At 38.2% G+C, this 22,123-nt stretch overlaps 1 pseudogene; it reads left to right on the top strand.

Annotated features, from left to right (window-relative positions):
- Positions 1-3,846: 3,846 nt before the first annotated feature.
- Positions 3,847-21,902, top strand: LOC148587620 (uncharacterized; annotated as a pseudogene).
- Positions 21,903-22,123: the final 221 nt, after the last annotated feature.

Here is a 22,123-nt window from a genome sequence, read left to right as displayed (position 1 = left end):
TCCCAGTGTTACCATATTCGTTCGTGGAAGCACGTTGAAGAAGTTCATTCATGATTTGAATGGACCATACGTGCTTCTCTTTCTTATCCTGCATCTTTCTTATCACGGTAGATCCTTATTGACATAACACACAAACGAGTATAAATAAGAAACAAATTATTGCATATTTGTTAAGTGCGAAAATATTCATATTTTCAGCCCTTAACTTGCATGTTTTAATCCTTTGGTTTTAGTTAATTAGGTCATTTTAATTCATTTTTGTGTTTTCCATACTTTTGTAGGCTTTTGGAAGAAAATGAAGTAAATCTGGAAGATTTGGGCTCAAAGAGAGAAGATGGAAAAAATGGGAGCCCCTAACACTGCGATTGATCACAGGTTACCTGCGATCGAGCGTTGTACCAGAGAAGACAAAGGACAAATCAAGCCATAAGCGATCGAGCGCACAACAGAAGAGGCTCAATCGTAGACCTGCGATTGAGCGCACACGGGTTGCGATGGATCGCACCCGTGAGTAGGAGACACATCAAAGCTGCGGCCATGATGCTAATATCTCCATATTAGGGTTTTCCAACCCCAACTTGTAAAAGGTTTGAAACCCTACGAAATTCCTAGGTTTACTAGTTTGTCAAGGACTTCTAAAGCCTATAAATAGACCCTTAAGTCTCTAGAGTAGGAGACTTTCAGAAGGAGAAGAATTGGAGCTCTTCTAGTTCAAGTTTCAGGTTTATTTTTTTCCTTTCTTTTCTTTTCTTTTATTTGATGAAGATATTTAATATCAACTTTATGTGTAGAAAATTTATTTAGTAGGGCTAGATTGAAGCCCTAGTTATGTTTAGTTAATATTTCAATATTGGTGCCTTTGTAATGATTTTGTTATGCTATTTAACTTGATTAATACCTGCTTGCATGAATTCGTCATATGTGTGTGCCTGACCAACATATGCATGTGGTATGGACTAGTTAGTTAAATCAATTTGGATGGCCGAGTCCTGGGTTTAATAAAAGTAACAAAAGAATCCACACCGCGGTTCTTGGGTTAATCAACATGGGGAACCGGAAGTATACGCCTATGCCCTAGGTCTCATGTGTTTGTCGATTTCCATAGAGTATATGCTTCCTAAGGAACAACTTAGTATACACCATGCTAAATCCCTTAGAAAAGAAAAGAGTTAGAGTATACACCATGCCTAACTCGTTGCTTAGGGAAATCTATAGCTTAAGGAGTATATGCCATGCCCTTAGGTTGACAAACATTAGATATATATAACATGATCAAAGCATTAGCATATTGTTATATTAGCTGAATATAATTAGTGGTGGATATCAAAGCCCTACCTTTTATTATGACCACTTAAACAATCAATCTTTGTTTTACTTAAGGAATTTATTTTTAAGCAAAATTCAGCAATCCTCGTGGGAATGATCCTGTACTTGCACTATATACTACTATGTTGACCTTGTGCACTTGCAGGTAAAATGTACAATTATTTACCTATTAATTTAGGTAGATATTTGGCACAACAAGTGTTTGGCGCCGTTGCCAGGGATTGTTTGATTTTATTTGAAATGATTTTCCTTAGTTTATTTTTGTTTTAAATTTTCTGTTTTTATAGTCTTTTCCGCAGTTCTGTGCCTCTGGAGATGCGCTCGAGCGCCCAACCAAGGCGATCGAGCGAACCTCACAGTGCGATTGATAGCACATCCAAAAAGCAGCATTGTACAACGATAATTATAGATCTGATTTTTTTCTTTTGTTTTATGCAGGGTCAGTTGAGTCTGCATCTTCGTAAGTTTTATTTTAAATTTTGTTTTTATTTCCCCTTTTTATTTTAATCTTTTGTTATGTTTACTTTCACACATGTGGGGCGGCACTCCGACACCCGGTAGACCATGTTATGTTGCCACGACCCTTATCACAGTGTTAGAGAATGTCCTACATTGAGGCAAATTTCTAACCAATACATGAACGTAGCATTCTCTAGTCTAGGGAACAGCCACTATTTTGATTCCTCTAACCCAACATGGAGCCAACCGTCCAATCTTTCATGGCAAGCTCAAGCTCCTAGAAATCATTCATAGTCCTCTCAATCGGATCCACCACTACAAGATCAGCTGGATGCCATGCAAAAGACATTAAATATACTTGTAAAATCCATGGCTAGTTGAAACATCTCTCCTATTCATCCAACCACCCAACTCCAGGTATGTGCCACATGTTCTTGTTTTGATCATTCTACTGAAATGTGTCCTTTGTATTTATCTACAAATCAGGTACAAGAGTCAAGGCTGAATAGACTGAAAGGTATGATACACACCTTGGTGACTTCGCAATAGCAATTGATGATTAATCAAGAACAAATCAATACAAGGATCAATCAAGCGTTTCAAAGAAATGATCAAGCCATTCAAAGATTAGAAGTACGAATGGAACAATTTGCCAAGGAGCGAAGTGCATTCCCCATCAATAGGCCTCAACAATACCAAGACAAAGAGTGTCAAAAGCAATTGATGGAAGACCCCAATGAACATTACATGGAGGAAGAGTGCACCTACTATCATGAGCAAGTTGTCCCATTGAGGAGTGAAGAGGTAGTTGAAAATCAAGTGGAAGAGGAGAATGGGGAGCAAACCAAAGTTCTAGAGGAGCTACATCGGGAAAAAGAAGAGAGCACTAAGATTTTTTCACCATTAGCTCTTATTCCTGAAACACCAAAAGGCCAAGAGAGAAGTCTGTTAGCGCTACCACATGAGCAATTTGAGGACATCAAAATAGAAAAGCTCCCTGAGTTTTCTTCTTACTTTATTCTGGTTCATGATTGCCCACTGGATGAGCAACTGTTTGAGAAAACTCAGAGTGGTCCTCCCCGATCTAGAAACACCCGGAATCACCTTGCAGCATAAAAGATTCATTCCCTTTGGTGCAAGAGAAGGAAAGATTGGTGCTTCAAGTTTAAAGTACCACCGTCTGGCTGAAGATGTTAAACTTAGCGCTCATGGGAGGCACCCCATAGCATATCCTTTTTATTTTGTTGTTTGTTTTATTTTGTTTTATTCATATTTTGTTTTTGTTTTCCTTTGTGTTTTATTTTACTTTAGTGTTTTAATGTTTCAAGTCCCTAGTCAATTTTGTTACATTCTGTTACTGCGATTGAGCGCACCTTGAGTGCAATCGAGCGCAATAACCAACTTTTGGCTGCATTGCATTCTGTCAGTGCGATCGAGCGTACCTCACCCACACATACACACCCTTGCCCGAATGTGATCGGACTCACCATGCGTGCAATCGAGCGCACTCGGACAGCAGGGCACGTGACCTATTTTAGGTCACTTTCCCCCTAATCCCCCTCACAATCTCCCGGCGTCGTACAAGCTACCCAAACACCCAACTCCGGCCACCTCCAATACTACCACACTACCACCATTTTCCACCACTTTAAGCACCACCGCCGCACCTCACCAACACTTGCACGGCCCCATTTTACCCCATGGTCATCATCCTTGTGAACATCTTCTCATCAACAACCGAACTCCGACCACCCCCATCTTCACTTTTCTTTCCACTTTTTAGCAAAGTGTGGGTGTTTATCCACCCACATTGTTGCTTTGTGTTGGGTTTTTGTGTTTTTACAGGGGGTTTTGAGCAGTGTTGCCTTGTATTGCAAAGTTGAACATCTCCAGTGCACACCAACTGTTCGATAACAGTCCCCACTCAAGCTCAAAATGCCTAGAACCCGTGCTTCATCCTCCCGGGGGTCCGAGGCCCAAGCTATTTCTCCCTGCCCACTTCTGAAGAGCGGGAGCTACTGTTTGAGACTACCTTCGCCATTCGCGAAGACTTTCAAAACCATGAGGCGACTCAATGGGCGGTCGCTGAATTTAAGCGAAGGGGACTCAAGAAGCTGTTCAAACCGGTCACCTCCACCGCCTACCGGAGGTTGGTAGTTGAATTCTATGCCAACCTTTCCCATGACTGCAACAATTTGGCCATTCTCTCTTCCAAGGTGCATAGCCAAGCCATCGACGTGACAAGGGCCGACATTGCCATAGCCCTTCAATGCAATGATGAACACCCTCCAGAAGCCGCACATCTTGCTGAGCAACCGCCTCGATTCTATGTGGCAAAAATCATTGAAGATATGTGCCAAGGGCAATATGCAGACGCCCACCATAATGCCGGTAGCTGATCCAAGCTACCCTAACGACTTTGGTTTGTGGACTCCATCTTGCATCGCAATGCCTTCCCCTTGGGACACAAAACTCAAAGGCGTGATCAATTTCTACAAACCCTCTACGCCTTCCACAAAGATGCTTGGTACTCCATTCCCGACATCATTTGGAACCAAAAACATAAATTTTGGAATGCACATTGGGGGAGCAGAGTCCACTCATTCATGGGGGTTGCCTTTTCCATACCTCATCACGTATATTCTTCGAAAAAATGGAATCAAGGGCACCGCAGCAGATGAGCCAGTTACTACTACTCCTATATTTGGCATTCGCCAATGGAATAAAAGCTATTCCCATATGCCCCGGATACTCCCAGCATCAGCAGCTGATGAAGAAGAGAGTGAGGCCGAGCCAATGGCCGAAGATGAACCGGCAGCAGCAGAGGAGGAGGAGGCCCCAATCATTTTTCAAGCCACATAGCACCGCTCCCTTAGTGAAGAGATGGCAGGCCTTCGAAGAGAATTGGCTGATCAAAGAAGGAAAGCTCAGGAAGATAAAGCATTAATGGATCAACGACTAGCTGCCTTGGAAGAATTGATGCGGACTGATGTACAAATTTAATTGTACTTGCCAGCGCACGAGTCGTGTGCAATATAGTGTGTGTGCAAGTGCGAGGTCGATCCACAGGGAATTGTGTTTGTGAAATTTAATTTCTATCTAAATCAATTATATCTTAACCTAGTTCCGAATGATTTTGATTTTGAAAATAAACAAACATAAAGTAAATAAAATAAAAATAATCAAAAGGTAAATGACTAAGGTTTTAGAATTCACTTCACCAAATCAAAGCATACATTCTCATGTTTTCATTCATGCATTCGACAAACAATTAAACCCTATATATTATCATTGTTTTTTATAAACCAATTGAATCATTCGATGAATCCATCTCTATTACAAATCACAACAAATATCTAATTGAGATCAAATCATCCACTGTATCCGTAAATCATAATGGATATAAGTCTTAATCAAATCATTCAATGTATCCATTGAATGAAACACAACGAATATCCAACGTTTTCACGATTTAAAAACAACAATCAATCACAATTTTGTCACACAACTGAATTGAAACGAACATACATTACATTAAACGACGGATTTGTACGAACGAAACATAAAAATATAAAACTAATCAATGGCGAGGCTTCATCTTCAACCTTAGTTGAAGATTTAGCCTCTCATGACAAAAGAAATCATAAAGAAACTAAATTACTTCATTAAAATTAAAAAGTTACAAAAGAATTCGAGTTCCAAGTTACAAAAACCCAAAAAACACAAAAAACGACCAAGAACGGCGCCCCCGGCGCGTCTCCGTCTAATTCTTTTAATTGTGAGGCTTAGAGGTCTATTTATTTATAGGGCTTAGGAGAGTCCTAGAAGCCCTATTAATCCTAGGAATTTCGGAGATTTAAGTCCAAGTCCAATTAGGATAAAGAAAACCTAAGCCCAAATCGGAATAGAATTCGCCCAGAATTGCAGTCCTATATTGCGGCGTCATTTTGGCCTTGCGGCGCTCCGAATTGGGAAAATGCTATTTCATAATGAGTTGTAGAATTTTGAGTTAGCTTTCTAATTCCGCTTGAATTACCTCAATCAGATATCTGAACTGAAAGTTATGGTCACAATACCGAGACGTATTCAGAATCCAATTTTGCATCCAATCTGATTTGACTTCAAATTGAGAAATTCCGAATTAATCATTTCCTTTATTTGATTAAACTTTAACCATGATTGGTTAAGCTTAATCATATCTTATAGATCTTCCCAATTTGCCCTTTAAGGTTGGAATTTTTTTCATAAACGCTTTATTTTCTTCCTAAAGCCTATAAAACAAAGAAAATACAAAAATGAAGTAAAATGGCCTAATTAACCAAAACCAAAGGATTAAAACATGCAAGTTAAGAGCTGAAAATATGAATATTTTAGCACTTATCACGGACCATACTTAGCTGTTTACCACCACCTTCTGGAGCATCTACTTCTGGACAGCACTGAGCAGGGACCACCGTCTGGCTGAAGACGTAAAACTTAGTGCTCATGGGAGGCACCCCATAGTTTATCCTTTTATTTTGTTTTGTTTAAATGTGTTTTCAGTTAATCTTTTTATTTATCTTTAGTTTTGTTCATTTTTATTTGTTTGTGTGTTTTCTTATTTTGCAGGGTCAAGTGTGGTTCACTTCAAGTTTGGGGGTGTGCTATGAGCCATGCTTCCCAAGATCATGTCGACCATCTCGCGGGTACATTCTTTCCTTTACTTAGACACATTAGGGACAATGTGTCATTTAAGTTTGGGGTTATGGGCACACATGATTGTTCACACACTTTGTCCCAAGTTCATATTAGTTGTTGTTTGGTGTGTTTGTTTGTTTATTCAAAAAAAAAAAAAAAAAAAAATTATGCATGCTCATGTTTGCTCTAAAATTTTAAGTTGATCTAGAAAACATTGTGGCTTGACTTCATAAGTGAGCTTAAAATTTTGAACACATGATCTGATGAGTGAATCTGTTAGTTTGGTTACTTGTTGAGGATAGTTGAAAAATCACATGTTTGATCTGGTCACACCAGCACATTAGCACATAATCTGTGAGGTATGACATGAGGTCTGATATGTGTGTTTCTACATCTTGGATGAAATTGGATGACTTATTAGATGACACTATGGCATATATAGTGATGAAAAAAAAAAAGAAAAAAAAAAAGAAAAAGAAAAGAAAGATGTGAAATAAATGATCATTGATGGCTTTTCGTTGAGTAACTGGACCTCTTGCCTCAAGGCATTGAGTGTTCATGTCAAAAGGTGAAAAATGTTGATTTGATTAATGTCATGGATAGTTTGGTTTTGTAGCCTTTTTGACTCGAGTTAGTAGGTCCTTAAGGGTGTCTCTACACCTAATGCCCTAAAACCATCTAGTTTGGGAGTCATTGACTTAACACTTGTTACATGGGTCAATTAGAAAGCTTAAGAGAATTGAACATTGCACAACCTAACCAAAAAAAAAGTGAGAGAAAGAAAAAAAAATATGCCATGGTTGTTCATTCTAATAGGGATTCTATTGAATTTTGAGATATGGAGACATTACATATTGGAAAGATTTGGAAGCCTCATAATTTTGTACTAATTCACTGTACACAAATTTCAAACTTGTGATGATTTAGCATGTCCTTTGTAAGTAATTGCACTTTGAGATTCCAATTTATTGTGAAGATGGAGTTCATCTTTTTAACCTTGCTAATGAATGAAAATCATGATCTTGAAGTGATGCTTTAATTTTTGGAATAACATGAACTGTGCATGATGTTTGTGGGTAGCATTTCTGGAAAACCCTCATGAGACTTCGCTCGTCCTCTAGGAGATTCCTAGAGGTTTAAAAGGCTTGTGGTATATGCTAAATGCAACCGTACATCCCACGAAAGATGAATTTATCTTTTTGTTCTTAGCTTTTCACTTTTGTTGTTAGCTTTGCATTGCAAAGGGACTAGCAATATGTAAGTTTGGGGGTGTGTTTAGTGCTAAAATATTCATATTTTCAACCCTTAACTTTCATGTTTTAATCCTTTGGTTTTAGTTAATTAGGTCATTTTAATTCATTTTTGTGTTTTCCACACTTTTGTAGGCTTTTGGAAGAAAATGAAGTAAATCTGGAAGATTTGGGCTCAAAGAGAGAAGATGGGAAAAATGGGAGCCCCTGACACTGCGATCGATCATAGGTTACCTGCGATCGATCATTGATCGAGCGCAGTACCAGAGAAGACAAAGCACAAATCAAGCCAAGAGCGATCGAGCGCACAACAGAAGAGGCTCGATCGCAGACCTGCGATCGAGCGCACACGGGTTGCGATCGATTGCACCCGTGAGCAGGAGACACATCAAAGCTGCGGCCATGATGCTAATATTTCCATATTAGGGTTTTCCAACTCCCACTTGTAAAAGGTTTGAAGCCCTACGAAATTCCTAGGTTTACTAGTTTGTCAAGGACTTCTAAAGCCTATAAATAAACCCTTAAGTCTCTAGAGTAGGAGACTTTTAGAAGGAGAAGAATTGGAGCTCTTCTAGTTCAAGTTTTGGGTTTGTTCTTTTCCTTTCTTTTCTTTTCTTTTATTTGATGAAGATGTTTAACATCAACTTTATGTGTAGCTAATTTATTTGGTAGGGCTAGATTGAAGCCCTAGTTATGTTTAGTTAATATTTCAATATTGGCGCCTTTGTAATGATCTTGTTGTGCTATTTAACTTGATTAATACCTGCTTGCATGAATTCCTCATATGTGTGTACCTGATCAACATATGCATGTGGTATGGACTAGTTAGTTAAATCAATTTGGTTGGCCGAGTCCTAGTTTTAATAAAAGTAACAAAAGAATCCACACCGCGGTTCTTGGGTTAATCAACATGGGGAACCGGGAGTATACGCCCATGCCCTAGACCTCATGTGTTTGTCAATTTCCATAGAGTATATGCTTTCCTAAGGAACAACTTAGTATACACCATGCTAAATCCCTTAGAAAAGAAAAGAGTTAGAGTATACGCCATGCCTAACTCGTTGCTTAGGGAAATCTATAACTTAAGGAGTATATGCCATGCCCTTAGGTTGACAAACATTAGATATCCATAACATGATCAAAGCATTGGCATATTGTTATATTAGCTTAATATAATTAGTGGTGGATATCAAAGCCTTACCTTTTATTATCATCACTTAAACAATCAATCTTTGTTTTACTTAAGGAATTTATTTTTAAGCAAAATTCAGCAATCCTAGTGGGAATGATTCTGTACTTGCACCATATACTACTATGTTGACCTTGTGCACTTGCAGGTAAAACGTACAATTATTTACCTATTAATTTAGGTAGATATTTGGCACAACAATATTATTGTATACAAGTATATTAAGTACCTTTTTTTTTTTTTTTTTTTTTAGCTAAAAGGGTAAGCCGGGGAAACCAATTGTGGCTATCCTACCTAGGTGTGACCAGAGTAGCACCTACCCTCTAGGAGACGCACAGGAGGGGCCTACACGGTGCATCATTGAGAATCCAATGCGGCTAATACTAATCAGACATATGTAGAGATTTTCCATTGCGGAGATTTAAACCCACACCTTAGTGCATGCCCTCACCAGTTGGGAATTTCCTTGGGCCATTGAACCACCACCCTTGATGGTAAGTACCTATTTATGTATATATGTGTGTGAATGAGACGTAGCAGCTTATATGCTAGCAATTTGAATGGTACTTGACACACTTGATCATCTTCTAAATTTTTTAGAGAAAAATCCAGGCTTCCATTAATATAAAAATAACATAGCTTTTTAGCATTTACAATATCATGAACAAATGCTAGGTATTCTTTCATCCGGATTTGCTCCGGAGATTGCTGAATTGCTGCCTTTGCTAGTCTATGAGCAGTGATGTACAAATTTAATTGTACTCGCAAGCGCACGAGTTGTTTGCAATAAAATGTGTGCAAGTGCGAGATCGAACCACAAGGAGTTGTATTGCAAAAACCAATTTTCTAATTTAAATTAACCATATTTCAACCTAGTTCCAAATTTCATAGTTCTGTCGTGCAAAAACATAAACTAGACTAAATGATTTGAAAACAATTAATGGAAAAGACTTAGGTTATCCGAATCCGCCTCATCAAATCGAACAACATGTTCTTGCATTTTATGCATACAATAGACAACCAAGAAGTTTATACATTGTTCAAAAGTCGTAAACACGCATATTAAATCATTCGATGAATTCATCCATTAAAAGAATCACAACAAATATTTAATTGAGATCAAATCATCCACTGTATCCGCAGATCACAATGGATATTAGTCTCAATCCAATCATTCAATGTAACCCCGGACGAAACACAACAAATATAAAATTTAGCATGAATGAAAGAACAACATTCAATCAAATGAGATTAATCAAACAATTGAATTGACTTTGGAGGACAATTTAATTAAAAATCACATTGTATACATAAAACAACAAGAACCTTAGTTGAAGGTTTTTAGCCTCTTATGATAACAAAAATAATAACAAATTGAATTGATATCATGAAAAACGTAAAACTTATAATAGAATTAGAGTTCAAAACTCCAAAAAACTAGAAAACACAAATTTTGACAAAGTACGGCGCCCCCGGGGCGTCTCCATCCGTTTACAATAAAAAAATTGGTATTTATAAGCTAATTTTAGGGTTTCAGCATTGCCAGGTGTGCCGAGTGCACTCGATCGCACTCTAGGTGCAATCGATCGCGCTCTTGCAACATGTCACTTGTAAAACATGACTTTGTAGATCTTTGAGTTAGCTTTCCAATGACACCAAAATCGCTTCAATCCGAGCTCTACAACTCTAGATATAGCCTTTTTAGTGGGACTCATCGGGTGTGAATCATCACTCGATCCAAATTTGCTGCCAATGCTCCCTAAAGTGTCTTAAGCCCCAGAATTAATGGATTTTCCCTTTAAAGGCATTGTTTTCCCTTAGCGACCTACAAAACACTAAAACACCAAAACTAACCAAAACATCAGAAAATAATAAAGCTAAAGGCTTAGCAAATGCAAATTAAGCGGGTCCAAATATGCAATATTTGGCACTCATCAAATACCCCCAAACTTACATTTTGCTAGTCCCTTAGGATAACAAAATGAAAAACAAAATGAAAGCAAGGAACATAAGGTCATGAGAGAGACGATTACATTTAGCATATGCAAGAAGCCTTTTAAACCCCTAGGCATCCCTAGTGGACGCGTGAAGTCTCGTGAGGGTTTAACATGAATGATACCGACAAACATTTATAGTGCTATGTCATTGAAAAGAATAAAGTTTCACACAAACCATGGATCTCATTCATAAGCAAGCTTAACAAGACAAACACTGCCATCACAATCATTAGGGAACCTAGAATCAAAGAACTCATAAATGGACAGTTGAGACAACAAATGCTCAGATAGGTGCAAAGTGAAATTAGCATACAGTCATGAGGCTTCAATTTATTTTTATGATAAATACCTCAAAATTCGTTGGAATTCCTATCAAATGACACAACCAAGGCAAGATATGCTCTTCTTTTTTTTTTTGGTTGTGCCATGCTTAGCTCCCTTAAGCTTTCTAATTGACCCATGTAACGAGTGTTAGGCCAATGACTCCCAAACCAGGTGGTTTTAGGGCACTAGATGTAAAACATCCCTAAGGGCTTAATAACTCAAGTCAAAAAGGCTACGAAGCCAAACTAGCCATACAATCAACCAATTTTGAGTTTCACACATTTTTACGCGAACACTCAATGCTTAATGAGGCAAGAGGTCCGGTTACTCAGTGAGGACTCAAAATGATGATTTATTTATTTATTTATTTTAATTTTTATGCCAAGGTTATTCATTAACGAATCATCCAACAAATCTCAAGATACACATGATTCAATCAAATTTCATACCTCACAGATTTTATGCTAATGTGCTCGTGGTAATCAACTCAAATAGATTCCAAATGACATGATGATGTGTTCAAAATGTTGAACAAGCCAATGAAAATCAAACCACAGCTACAGCTAACTCATGCTTAACAACAACATAACAAATTTTTTATTTATTTTATTTATTTTTTATTTTTTATTTTTTTTAAATAAAAACAAACAAATAACATAAACAAACAGGCACAAATAAACAAAAAGACACAACCAAACAAACAGACAGTGTGTTTGTCCACACCCCCAAACTTAAATGACACATTATCCCAATGTGGAAAGAGATACAATACCGTGGAATGAGGAACCGGAATGTGCAAAAGGCTAAGGCATCCCCCAAACTTGAACACCAAACCCCTGTCAAAATCTAAGAGCAATATTTCCTCATAGAAACAAACATCAAAAGATTAATGGCTGTTAGAGACAAAAAATGAAATGACAAGAAATGAAATGACAAAAAGGAAAAGAAATAAAAAATAAAGTGCGGAAAATAAAAAGAAAGAAAGAAGACCGCACTTTCCCCGATCATTTGGGTGTCCAACCAATCCCTTCCACCCTTTCTTCTTAAGAATTTGATATCCTTCTGGAAGGATGTTTCACCGTCTCAGGTAGCCTAGTTGCTTGCTTCAAAGGATCTTCTTAGGAACATGGTTCCTAGATTTGTGACCTTGTGTGCATAGATCCTTGAGACGTTTAGAATGAGACAACTTTTTGAGACATTGATAAGATGAAGCTTGGGGTCCATGAAGTGTCTCAAGAGGGATTGTGACAAAGGAGTGAACTTCAGTACTCACTTCCTTGTCATTAGACAGATTTGGGGGCATAATTTGCTCCCAGTGCTCAACTTGCTCCAAGTGGTCCTCTTTCTCTTCCTCTTCCTTGTTATCTATAATGAAAGGCTTAGCTGTTGATAAAGATGATTTAGATGATGATATCTCAGTGGTTTCCCCATTTTTAGTTCGCATCTTAGGAGTGGAGTCCAATAAGGCATCAGCTTGCTCAAGTAACTTGTCAAGGTCTAGGTCACATCCAAATTGAGCAAAGCACTTTCCCAATGGGTCCTCCAGACTTGGCTCATCAGCAGTCTCCTCATCTTTTCCTCACTCTCAAGTATGGTGGTGGTTTGAACATGCTCATGTGCAGACTTGCTAGCATCTTTCTCATCAATCATGCAATGGTTAATGAATAGACAATCATCTATCCGATGAGAAGGATGGTAACAGTATGAGCATGACTTATGAGCTGCATGAGTGTGAGGAGGTTGGGAATGGGCACGCCTAGCTACCATGAGTTGGTTTACTCTCTCCACTAAGTCATCGACATGAGCAGTTGGAAAATGTTACACTAATGACTCTTGAAGAGGGTAATTGCAAGGTGAAGGCATTGAAGAATGGTTATTGAACTATGGATATTCACGATGGTGCAGTTCATGAGATTAAGGAGCATAATTTCCTGTTGCATGAGCTTGCCATGAGAAATCAGAATGGTTGCTCCAGTCTGGGGTGTAAAAATTGGAAGTTGATTCAGACCCCGAACTGGAGAAATTGGTGTTCATCTGCTCATATGAAAAATTGGAAAATTGTCCTCAGGATGGACAATTACTTGAACTATGATAAAGGCTTGAGCAGTATGAACATGGTCCATGTGGGTAGAAATGGTGAGGGAAGTTGGTAGGAGCGGGTGTCCTACAACTAGGAGTAGCATTAAAATTACCAAACGGAAAATTCATGCTTACCCTCACTCTTTAAAACAAAACACACCTCCACATGAAACAGTAACCAAATTTTTTTTTTTTTTAAGAAAGTAAAATAAACAAAAATGAAAACTAACACAGAAACACAAAACTAAACAGAAATACCAAAAAAAAAAAAACAAAAGATACAAAAACTCACAAAATGGACCAAACATAAGTTTGGCAAAATTTTAGGTCCTAGCTCGTTTTGATGTAGTCTGCGAAGGTGCGCTCGAGTGCAGGTGATGTGTGATCGAACGTAGATGGACGCGGGGTGTGCACTTGCGCGCACCTGCGGAAGAGTCGAGCGCAGACACGCGGGATGCTTGTTGTGTTAGGCTCAAATGCGCTCGAGCTCAGGTGATGTGCGATCGACCGCTTTGGTAGGGACTAGTTCCTTCGGTAGAACTGCAACAGAAACAACAAAAACAAAACACTTTTTCTCTTCTTCTTTTTTGGTTACTAACTGTAAACAGAAACAAATAAAAAAAAAAAAAAAAAATTGTAAAAAGAAAATAACTAGTAGAGAAATAAAATCAATTTAAACAAAAATCAATTTTCACACACAAACAACTCATCGGCAACGGAGCCAAAATTTGATGTACAAATTTAATTGTACTCGCAAGCGTACGAGTCATTTGCAATAAAGTGTGTGCAAGTGAGAGGTCAAACCACAAGGAGTTGTGTTGCCAAAACCAATTTTCTAATTTAAATTAACCCTATTTCAACCTAGTTCCAAATTTCGTAGTTTTGTCGTGCAAAAACATAAACTAAACTAAATGATTTGAAAACAATTAATGGAAAAGTACTAAGGTTATCTGAATCCACCTCGTCAAATCAAACAACATGTTCTTGCATTTTATGCATACAATAGACAACCAAGAAGTATATACATTGTTCAAAAGTTATAAACACGCATATTAAATCATTTGATGAATCCATCCGTTAAAAGAATCACAACGAATATTTAATTGAGATCAAATCATCCAGTGTATCTGTAGATCACAATGGATATTAGTCTCAATCCAATCATTCGATGTACCCCTGAAAGAAACACAACGAATATAAAATTTAGCATGAATGAAAGAACAACATTCAATCAAATGAGATTAATCAAACAATTGAATTGACTTTGAACAACAATTTAATTAAAAATCACATTGTATACATAAAACGACAAGAACGTGAATGTTTATCAATGACGAGGCTTCATCTTCAACCTTAATTAAAGGTATTAGCCTCTCATGATAACAAAAACAATAACAAATTGAATTGACATCATGAAAAACGTAAAACTTACAATAGAATTGGAGTTCAAAACTCCAAAAAACTAGAAAACACGAATTTTGACAAAGTGCGGCGCCCCCGGTGCGTCTCCATTCGTTTACTGTTGTGCAAAAATATACCTAAATTAATAGGTAAATAATTGTACGTTTTACCTGCAAGTGCACAAGGTCAACAGAGTAGTATATGGTGCAAGTACAGGATCATTCCCACGAGGATTGCTGAATTTATATTTAAAAATAAATTCCTTAAGTAAAAGTAAACTAAGATTGATTATTGATGCGATGATAATAAAGGGTAGGGCTTTGATATCCACCACTAATTATGCTCAATTAATATAACAATATGCCAATGCTTTGATCAAGTTATGCATACTTAATGTTTGCCAACCTAAGGGTTAAACTCTAACGCCTTAAGCTATTGATTTTCCTAAGCAACGAATTAGCCACTTGGTCCATGCTCTAATTCTTTTCTTTCCTAAAGGATTTAGCATGTCTATACTAAGTTGTTCTTTAGAAAAGCATATGTTCTATGGAAATCGACAAACACACAAGGCCTAGGGCATGGATACATACTCCTAGTTCCCTATGTTGATTAACCCAAGAATCGCGGTGTGGATTCTTTTGTTACTTAAGTTAAACCCAGGACTCGGCCATCCAAATTGATCTAACTAACAAGTCCATACCACATGCACATGTTGATCAGGCATACACATATGAGGAATTCATGCAAGCAGGTATTAATCAAGTTAAATAGCACAACATGATCATCACAAGGCGCCAATGTTGAAATATTAATTTAACATAACTAAGGCTTCAATCTAGCCCTACTAAATAAGTTAGCTACACATAGAGTTGATATTAAACATCTTCATAAAATGAAAGAAAAGAAAAGAAAGAATAAACCCGAGCTTTAACTTGAAAGCTCCTATTCTTCTCCCTTCTCCAAGCTTCCCCTATTCTAAAGGCTTAGGAGTCTATTTATAGGCTTTAGAAGTCCTTGGAAAAGTAGTAAACCCTAGGGTTTTTGCAGGGTTTCGGTCCTATTACAATTTGGAGTTTGAAAAACCCTAATATGGAAATAGGGACATTGTAGCCGCCACTTGGAATGCCTCCTGCGCACGGGTGCGCTCAATCGCAGCCCGTGTGCACTCGATCGCACGTCTACGATCGATGCCTCTTTTGCCTGTGCTCGATCGCTCCTGGCCTATCTCGTCCAGCATCTCCTCTGGTATTGCGCTCGATCGCAGTACTAGGAAGCTCCAATTTTCCCATATTCTCTTTTTGAGCCCAAATCACCCAGTTTTACTTTACTTTCTTCCAAAAGCTTGTAAAAACATCAAAAACACAAAAAGGAAGTAAAATGACCAAACTAACCAAAACCAAAGGATTAAAGCATGTAAGATAAGGGCTGAAAATATGAATATTTTGGCGCTTATCATTTACAATAAAAAAATTGGTATTGATAAGCTAATTTTAGGGTTTCAGCGCTGCCAGGTCAGGCGAGTGTGCCCGATCGCACTCTAGGTGCTATTGATCGCACTCGTGCAACTTGTCTCCCGCGGTGCAGGGCGTGAGTGCTTTCGATCGCACTAAATGTGCTCTCGAGCGCACTGCTAGTCAGAATTAGCATACTCTTGTGAAACATGGCTTTGTATATCTTTGAGTTAGATTTCCAATGACACCAAAATCGCTTCAATCCGAGGTTTACAACTCTAAATATGGCCTTTTTAGTGAGACTCGTCGGGTGCAAATCATCACTCGATCCAAATTTGCTGCCAATGCTCCTTGAAGTGTCTTAAGCCCTAGAATTAATGGATTTTCCTTTTAAAGGCGTCGTTTCCCTTAGAGACCTACACAACACTAAAGCACCAAAACTAACCAAAACATTAGAAAATAATAAAGCTAAAGGCTTAGCAAATGCAAATTAAGTTGTCCAATATGCAATATTTGGCACTTATCAAGTAGCCCATATTTGCATCCCTCTTGATGTGCCTCAGACACTAAGATCTAAAGCAATGAAGTAACATCTTTGTATCCTCAATTAACTAACTATATTGACTCTATGATTGTCCTTCCATCACATGTCCCTCCAACATTATATTCAACATACCTGTTAAATATATTGTTGAATATATTGTAGGGCGAAAGAATGAGAGAGAGAAGAGAGAGAACGGAAGGAAACAATGGAGTACTTTGTATTGAGTGATATTGATATATATGATGTGATCATGGAGGTCTCTATATATAGAGAGGCTATGAGTGATAAACAGGAAACCGTAGACTATACCCTAGAATATATCAGGCAACATAATAGAATAACATCAAATAGTCTAACATCCCCCCTCTAACTCAAGGTTTAAGCTTGAGTTTGGGAAAAACAAAGGGAAATTATGATTTTTTTCTTTTGGGATGCCGGAAAACTTACTAGAGTGGTGGCTGGAGGTAGAGAACGATAGCAGGAGGGAGGCGGAAGTGGAAGCTAGTGATGAGTGCCAAATATTGTATATTTGGGCCCTTTAACTTATGTTTGTTAAGCTCTTAGCTGTGTTAATTTCTGATGTTTATTGTTACTTTTGGTGTTTTGGCGTGTTGCAAGTCATTAAGAGAAAATTGCGGTTTGAGAGTGGAAATAAGCAAAGGAATTGAAGATCCCTGGAAGTGCAATCGAGCGCACAGAGCAACGACCTAACAGCGCTAAACCCTAGTTTTTTTTTATTATTTATACAACTTTCTTTCTTGTAACCATACATTGGCAGGCGTTGTTATAAGCAAAAATATGACGTATTATCGTTCTGGAGCATTTGCTTCGTTTTCCATTGTAAGTTTTATTTTTCTCATGACGTCAATTCAATTGTTTATTGTTTTTGTTATCATGAGAGGCTAAAACCTTCAACTAAGCTTGAAGATGAAGCCTCGTCATTGATAAACATACATGTTCTTGTCATTTTATATATACAATGAGACTATTTTATCAAAGTGTTGTTCAAAAGTCAATTCAACTATTTGATTAAGTTCACTTGATTGGATGTTGGTATCTTACTCATGCTTAATTTAATATTCGTTGTGTTTCGTTCGAGGGTACATCGAATGATTGGATTGAGACTAATATCCATTGTGATCTATGGATACAATGGATGATTTGATCTCAATTAAATATTCATTATGATTCTTTTAACGTATGGATTCATCGAATGATTTAATTTGCATGTTTACTGATGTGGTATTTTTGTGACCAAAAATATCAATTATAAAAATAATCACTCGCAACAGAATGAATCCTGTAGGATAGGGCTATATTGAGGGTGTCGAACCTCAAGGACTGAAGGGGTTTAATTATCAAAATTAAAAGATCAAAGTTAACTTAATTAAAAGAGAGTGAATTGTTTGTGTGAATTTAAAGTGCATAAAATAAACGGAAATAAAGGAAGTAAATATATGAGAGAGAGAGAGAGAGTAGGGTATTGATTTCACCACTATCCGCACATCAATGGTTAACCATATTTAATTCTAGCAACTCTTTTTATGCATGTTATATTTTAAACAAGAAAACATATGAAAATAAATTCATGCAATCAACGGAATAGTATAACCCATCTTCGGTTGGCACGGATCGTCTACCTAAATTACACTAAACTAGGGTGTAGTACGATCCGTCTTTCCTAGATATGGTCTATCTAACCCTATTGATTACATGCCAATTAAGAACCATTGTATAACCATCATTCTTATAATCACAGAAGATAAGAATAATTTGAGTTCAATCATAGTAAAATAATTTCTAAGACAAGATAAGAATTTTACTAATATTGAATTGGAATTAAAAACAATTGCATTTAATATGAAGAGCAGAAATCAATTGTAGTAATCCTCATAGTTATACAATCAACATGCATAAATAGAAAAACTAGAAATTAAATACAATCAAACAATTGTGCTTGGAAAGGGTTACATCAATACCCAACAGTTGGGTTTAGCTGCTCATGATCTTCTAGGCTCCAAAGACAATTTTACTGAATTTTGCTCTAGAAAGTGGTGTGTCCTTTTTCTCAATGCTTAGAGGCCTATTTATAGGGATTATGAGAACCCTAGAAGCCCTAAGAATCCCAGAAAAATCGTAATTCATTCTCCCAATTGGATTGGGAGACCTAGAAAAACTTTCCTTCTCAATTTCGGAGTCTGTTTTGCCTCTAGCGCCCGTGTGCGCTCGAGCATACTGTAGCTACAGTAACTCCCCTACAGTAAATTGCTACAATAACTCCGCTACAGTAAATTGCTACAATACCCGTGCTACAGTACTTTAATTGCATTTTGAGCACAAAACCAATGATTTTCTTGAATCTTTATTAAACACCTGAAAACACAAAAACAAAATAAAATCAAACAAATAACAATGCTAAGGAATTAACATATGCAAATTAAGGGGCTTGAATGTGCAACATTCGGCGCGTATCATTTACAATTTTTGAACAATGTATTTGGGTTGATATTGTATGCATAAAATGCAAGAAATGTTGTTTGATTTGGCGAGGCGGATTCGAAAACCTTTGTAATTTTCCATTACTTGTTTTCATATTGTTTAGTTTAGTTTATGTTTTTGCAGGACAGAAATACGAAAATTGGAACTAGGTTAAGAGAAAATTGGGTTAAACTAGAAAATTGATTTTTGCAAACATGTCTCCCTATGGATTTGACCTTGCACTTGCACACACTTTACTGCACAAGACTCGTGCACTTGCGAGTATAATTATATTTGTACATCAAATTTTGGGGCCGTTGCCAGGGATTATAGCTTCAGATTTGGTTGATGCTCAAGACGAAAAATTGTTAGAGGTTTTAAGAGAGCACAAAGAAGCTATCGGCTGGACTATTGAGGATATCAAGGGGATCAGTCCCTTGGTGGTGATGCATAAGATACATTTGGAGGAGAATGCCAAGCCATCAGGGAGCCACAAAGGAGGCTCAACCCAACTATGCAAGAGGTTGTGAGGACTGAAGTGATAAAGTTGTTGGATTCAGGGATCATTTATCCAATCTCTGATAGCAAGTGGGTGAGCCCGATTCATGTTGTGCCTAAGCAGGCTAGATTGACGGTAGTGAAGAACAAGGATGACGAGTTGGTCCCAACTCGTATTTAATCAGGATGGAGAGTATGCATAGACTACCGGAAGTTGAATGTTGCCACCAGAAAGGATCATTTCCCGCTTCCATTTATTGATCAAATGGTGGAGCGCTTGGCTGGGCATGAATACTATTGTTTCTTGGATGGTTATTCTGGATATAACCAGGTCCCTGTGGACCCTGAAGATCAGGAGAAGACGACATTTACGTGTCCTTTTGGGACTTTCGCCTACCGTCGCATGCCCTTTGTGTTGTGCAATACACCCACTACTTTTCAGTGGTGCATGATCAGTAATTTTTCTGACATGGTAGAGCGTTTCTTGGAGATTTTCATGCATGACTTCTTTGTCTTCGGTTCATCCTTTGATGAGTGTTTGCACTGCCTAACTTTGGTATTAGTACGGTGCAAGGATAAGAACCTGGTGCTCAATTGGGAGAAGTGCCATTTTATGGTCAAGCAAGGTATTGTATTGGGGCACGTCATATCTCATAGGGGGATTGAGGTTGACAAAGCAAAGGTGGATCTGATTTCCAACCTTCCACCCCCACATACAGTGAAGGAGGTTTGCTCTTTTCTGGGCCATGCAGGATTCTACATGCAGTTTATCCAGGACTTTAGCAAGATTGCCAGGCCCTTATGCAAGTTGTTGGTGAAGGAAGCCCCATTTGTAATCAATGAGGATTGCAAGAGAGCATTTGGGGACCTCAAGAGCATTCTGACGTCCACACCCAGTATTCAGCCACCCAACTGGGGTGTACCTTTTGAGATCATGTGTGACGCATCGGATTATGCCGTTGGAGCTATTTTGGGGCAGCGTGTTGGTAGACTCCCCCATGTCATTTATTGTACGAGCAGGACTCTAAACGATGCACAACTCAATTACACCACCACGGAGAAGGAGTTGTTGGCAGTCATTTTCGCGCAAGATAAGTTTAGATCCTATTTGCTAGGATCTAAAGTCATCATCTTTTCGGATCACACAGCATTGAAGTATCTATTTCCCAAAAAAGATGCTAAATCTTGTCTAATCTGATGGATTTTGCTACTTCAGGAGTTCGACATAGAAATTCGAGATAAGAAGGGTTTCAAAAATGTGGTGGCAGATCATTTGTATACATTGATTGTGGATTACACCGAGGACACCAGCCCCATTACGGAGACTTTCCCTGATGAGCAATTGATGCACATTGCTCATAATCCCGCACCATGGTTTGCTGACATAGTGAACTATCTCGTCACCGGCCAACTGCCTCAGCAATGGGGGTGACAAGATAGGTCCAGATTTTTATCCATGGTGAAGCACTTTTTCTGGGACAATCCTTACCTGTTCAAGTATTGTTCCGATCAGATCATTAGGAGGTGTATACCTGAGCATGACCAATCCAATGTCATCTCCTTTTGTCATGATCATGCTTGTGGGGGCCATTTCAGTGCTAAGAAGACCACTGCCAAGATTTTGCAGTGTGGATTCTATTGGCCTACCCTTTTCAGAGATGCCCATGCTTATTGTACATCTTGTGAGCATTGTCAGAAGCTAGGGAGTATCTCTAGGAGGAATATGATGCCTCTCAGTCCCATTTTGATTGTTGAGATTTTTGACGTATGGGGCATCGAACTCCTTTGGCTATCTGTACATCTTGGTTGATGTGGACTATGTGTCCAAATGGGTGGAGGCGGTTGCATGCAAGACCAATGACCACAGAGTTGTGGTCCAGTTTTTGAAAGACACTATCTTTGCTCATTTTGGTACGCCTCGAGCAATTATAAGTGATGGAGGTAAGCATTTTTGCAATCGAATTTTTGAGCAGTTGATGAAGAAGTATTTCATCACGCATAAAATTGCCACCCCGTATCACCCACAGACAAGTGGACAGGTTGAAGTTTCCAATCGAGAGATCAAGCATATTTTGGAAAAGACGGTTACCCTAATAGAAAAGATTGGTCTTTGCAATTGAGTGATGCACTGTGAGCATATAGGACAGCTTTCAAGACCTCGATTGGGATGTCACCCTATTGGCTTGTGTACAGGAAAGCATGCCATCTTCCCGTGGAGTTGGAGCATAGAGCATATTGGGCCATCAAGCAACTGAACTTCAATCTTTTGAAGGCTGGCTCACAAAGGAAGCTCCAACTCAATGAATTGGAGGAGCTAAGGAATGATACTTATGATTCTACACGGTTGTACAAGGCAGAGATGAAGAAGGCTCATGACCAGAGCATTTTGAGATGATCTTTGAGCCTGGTGAGAAAGTCACTCTTTACAATTCACGGCTGCATCTTTTCCC

Source organism: Corylus avellana, chromosome 2, assembly GCF_965113065.1.
Source record: "Corylus avellana chromosome 2, dhCorAvel1.hap1.2, whole genome shotgun sequence".
In the NCBI taxonomy this organism is placed as follows: domain Eukaryota; kingdom Viridiplantae; phylum Streptophyta; class Magnoliopsida; order Fagales; family Betulaceae; genus Corylus; species Corylus avellana.
Note: the sequence above shows the minus strand (reverse complement) of the source record. Positions and strands in the feature narration are given on the sequence as shown.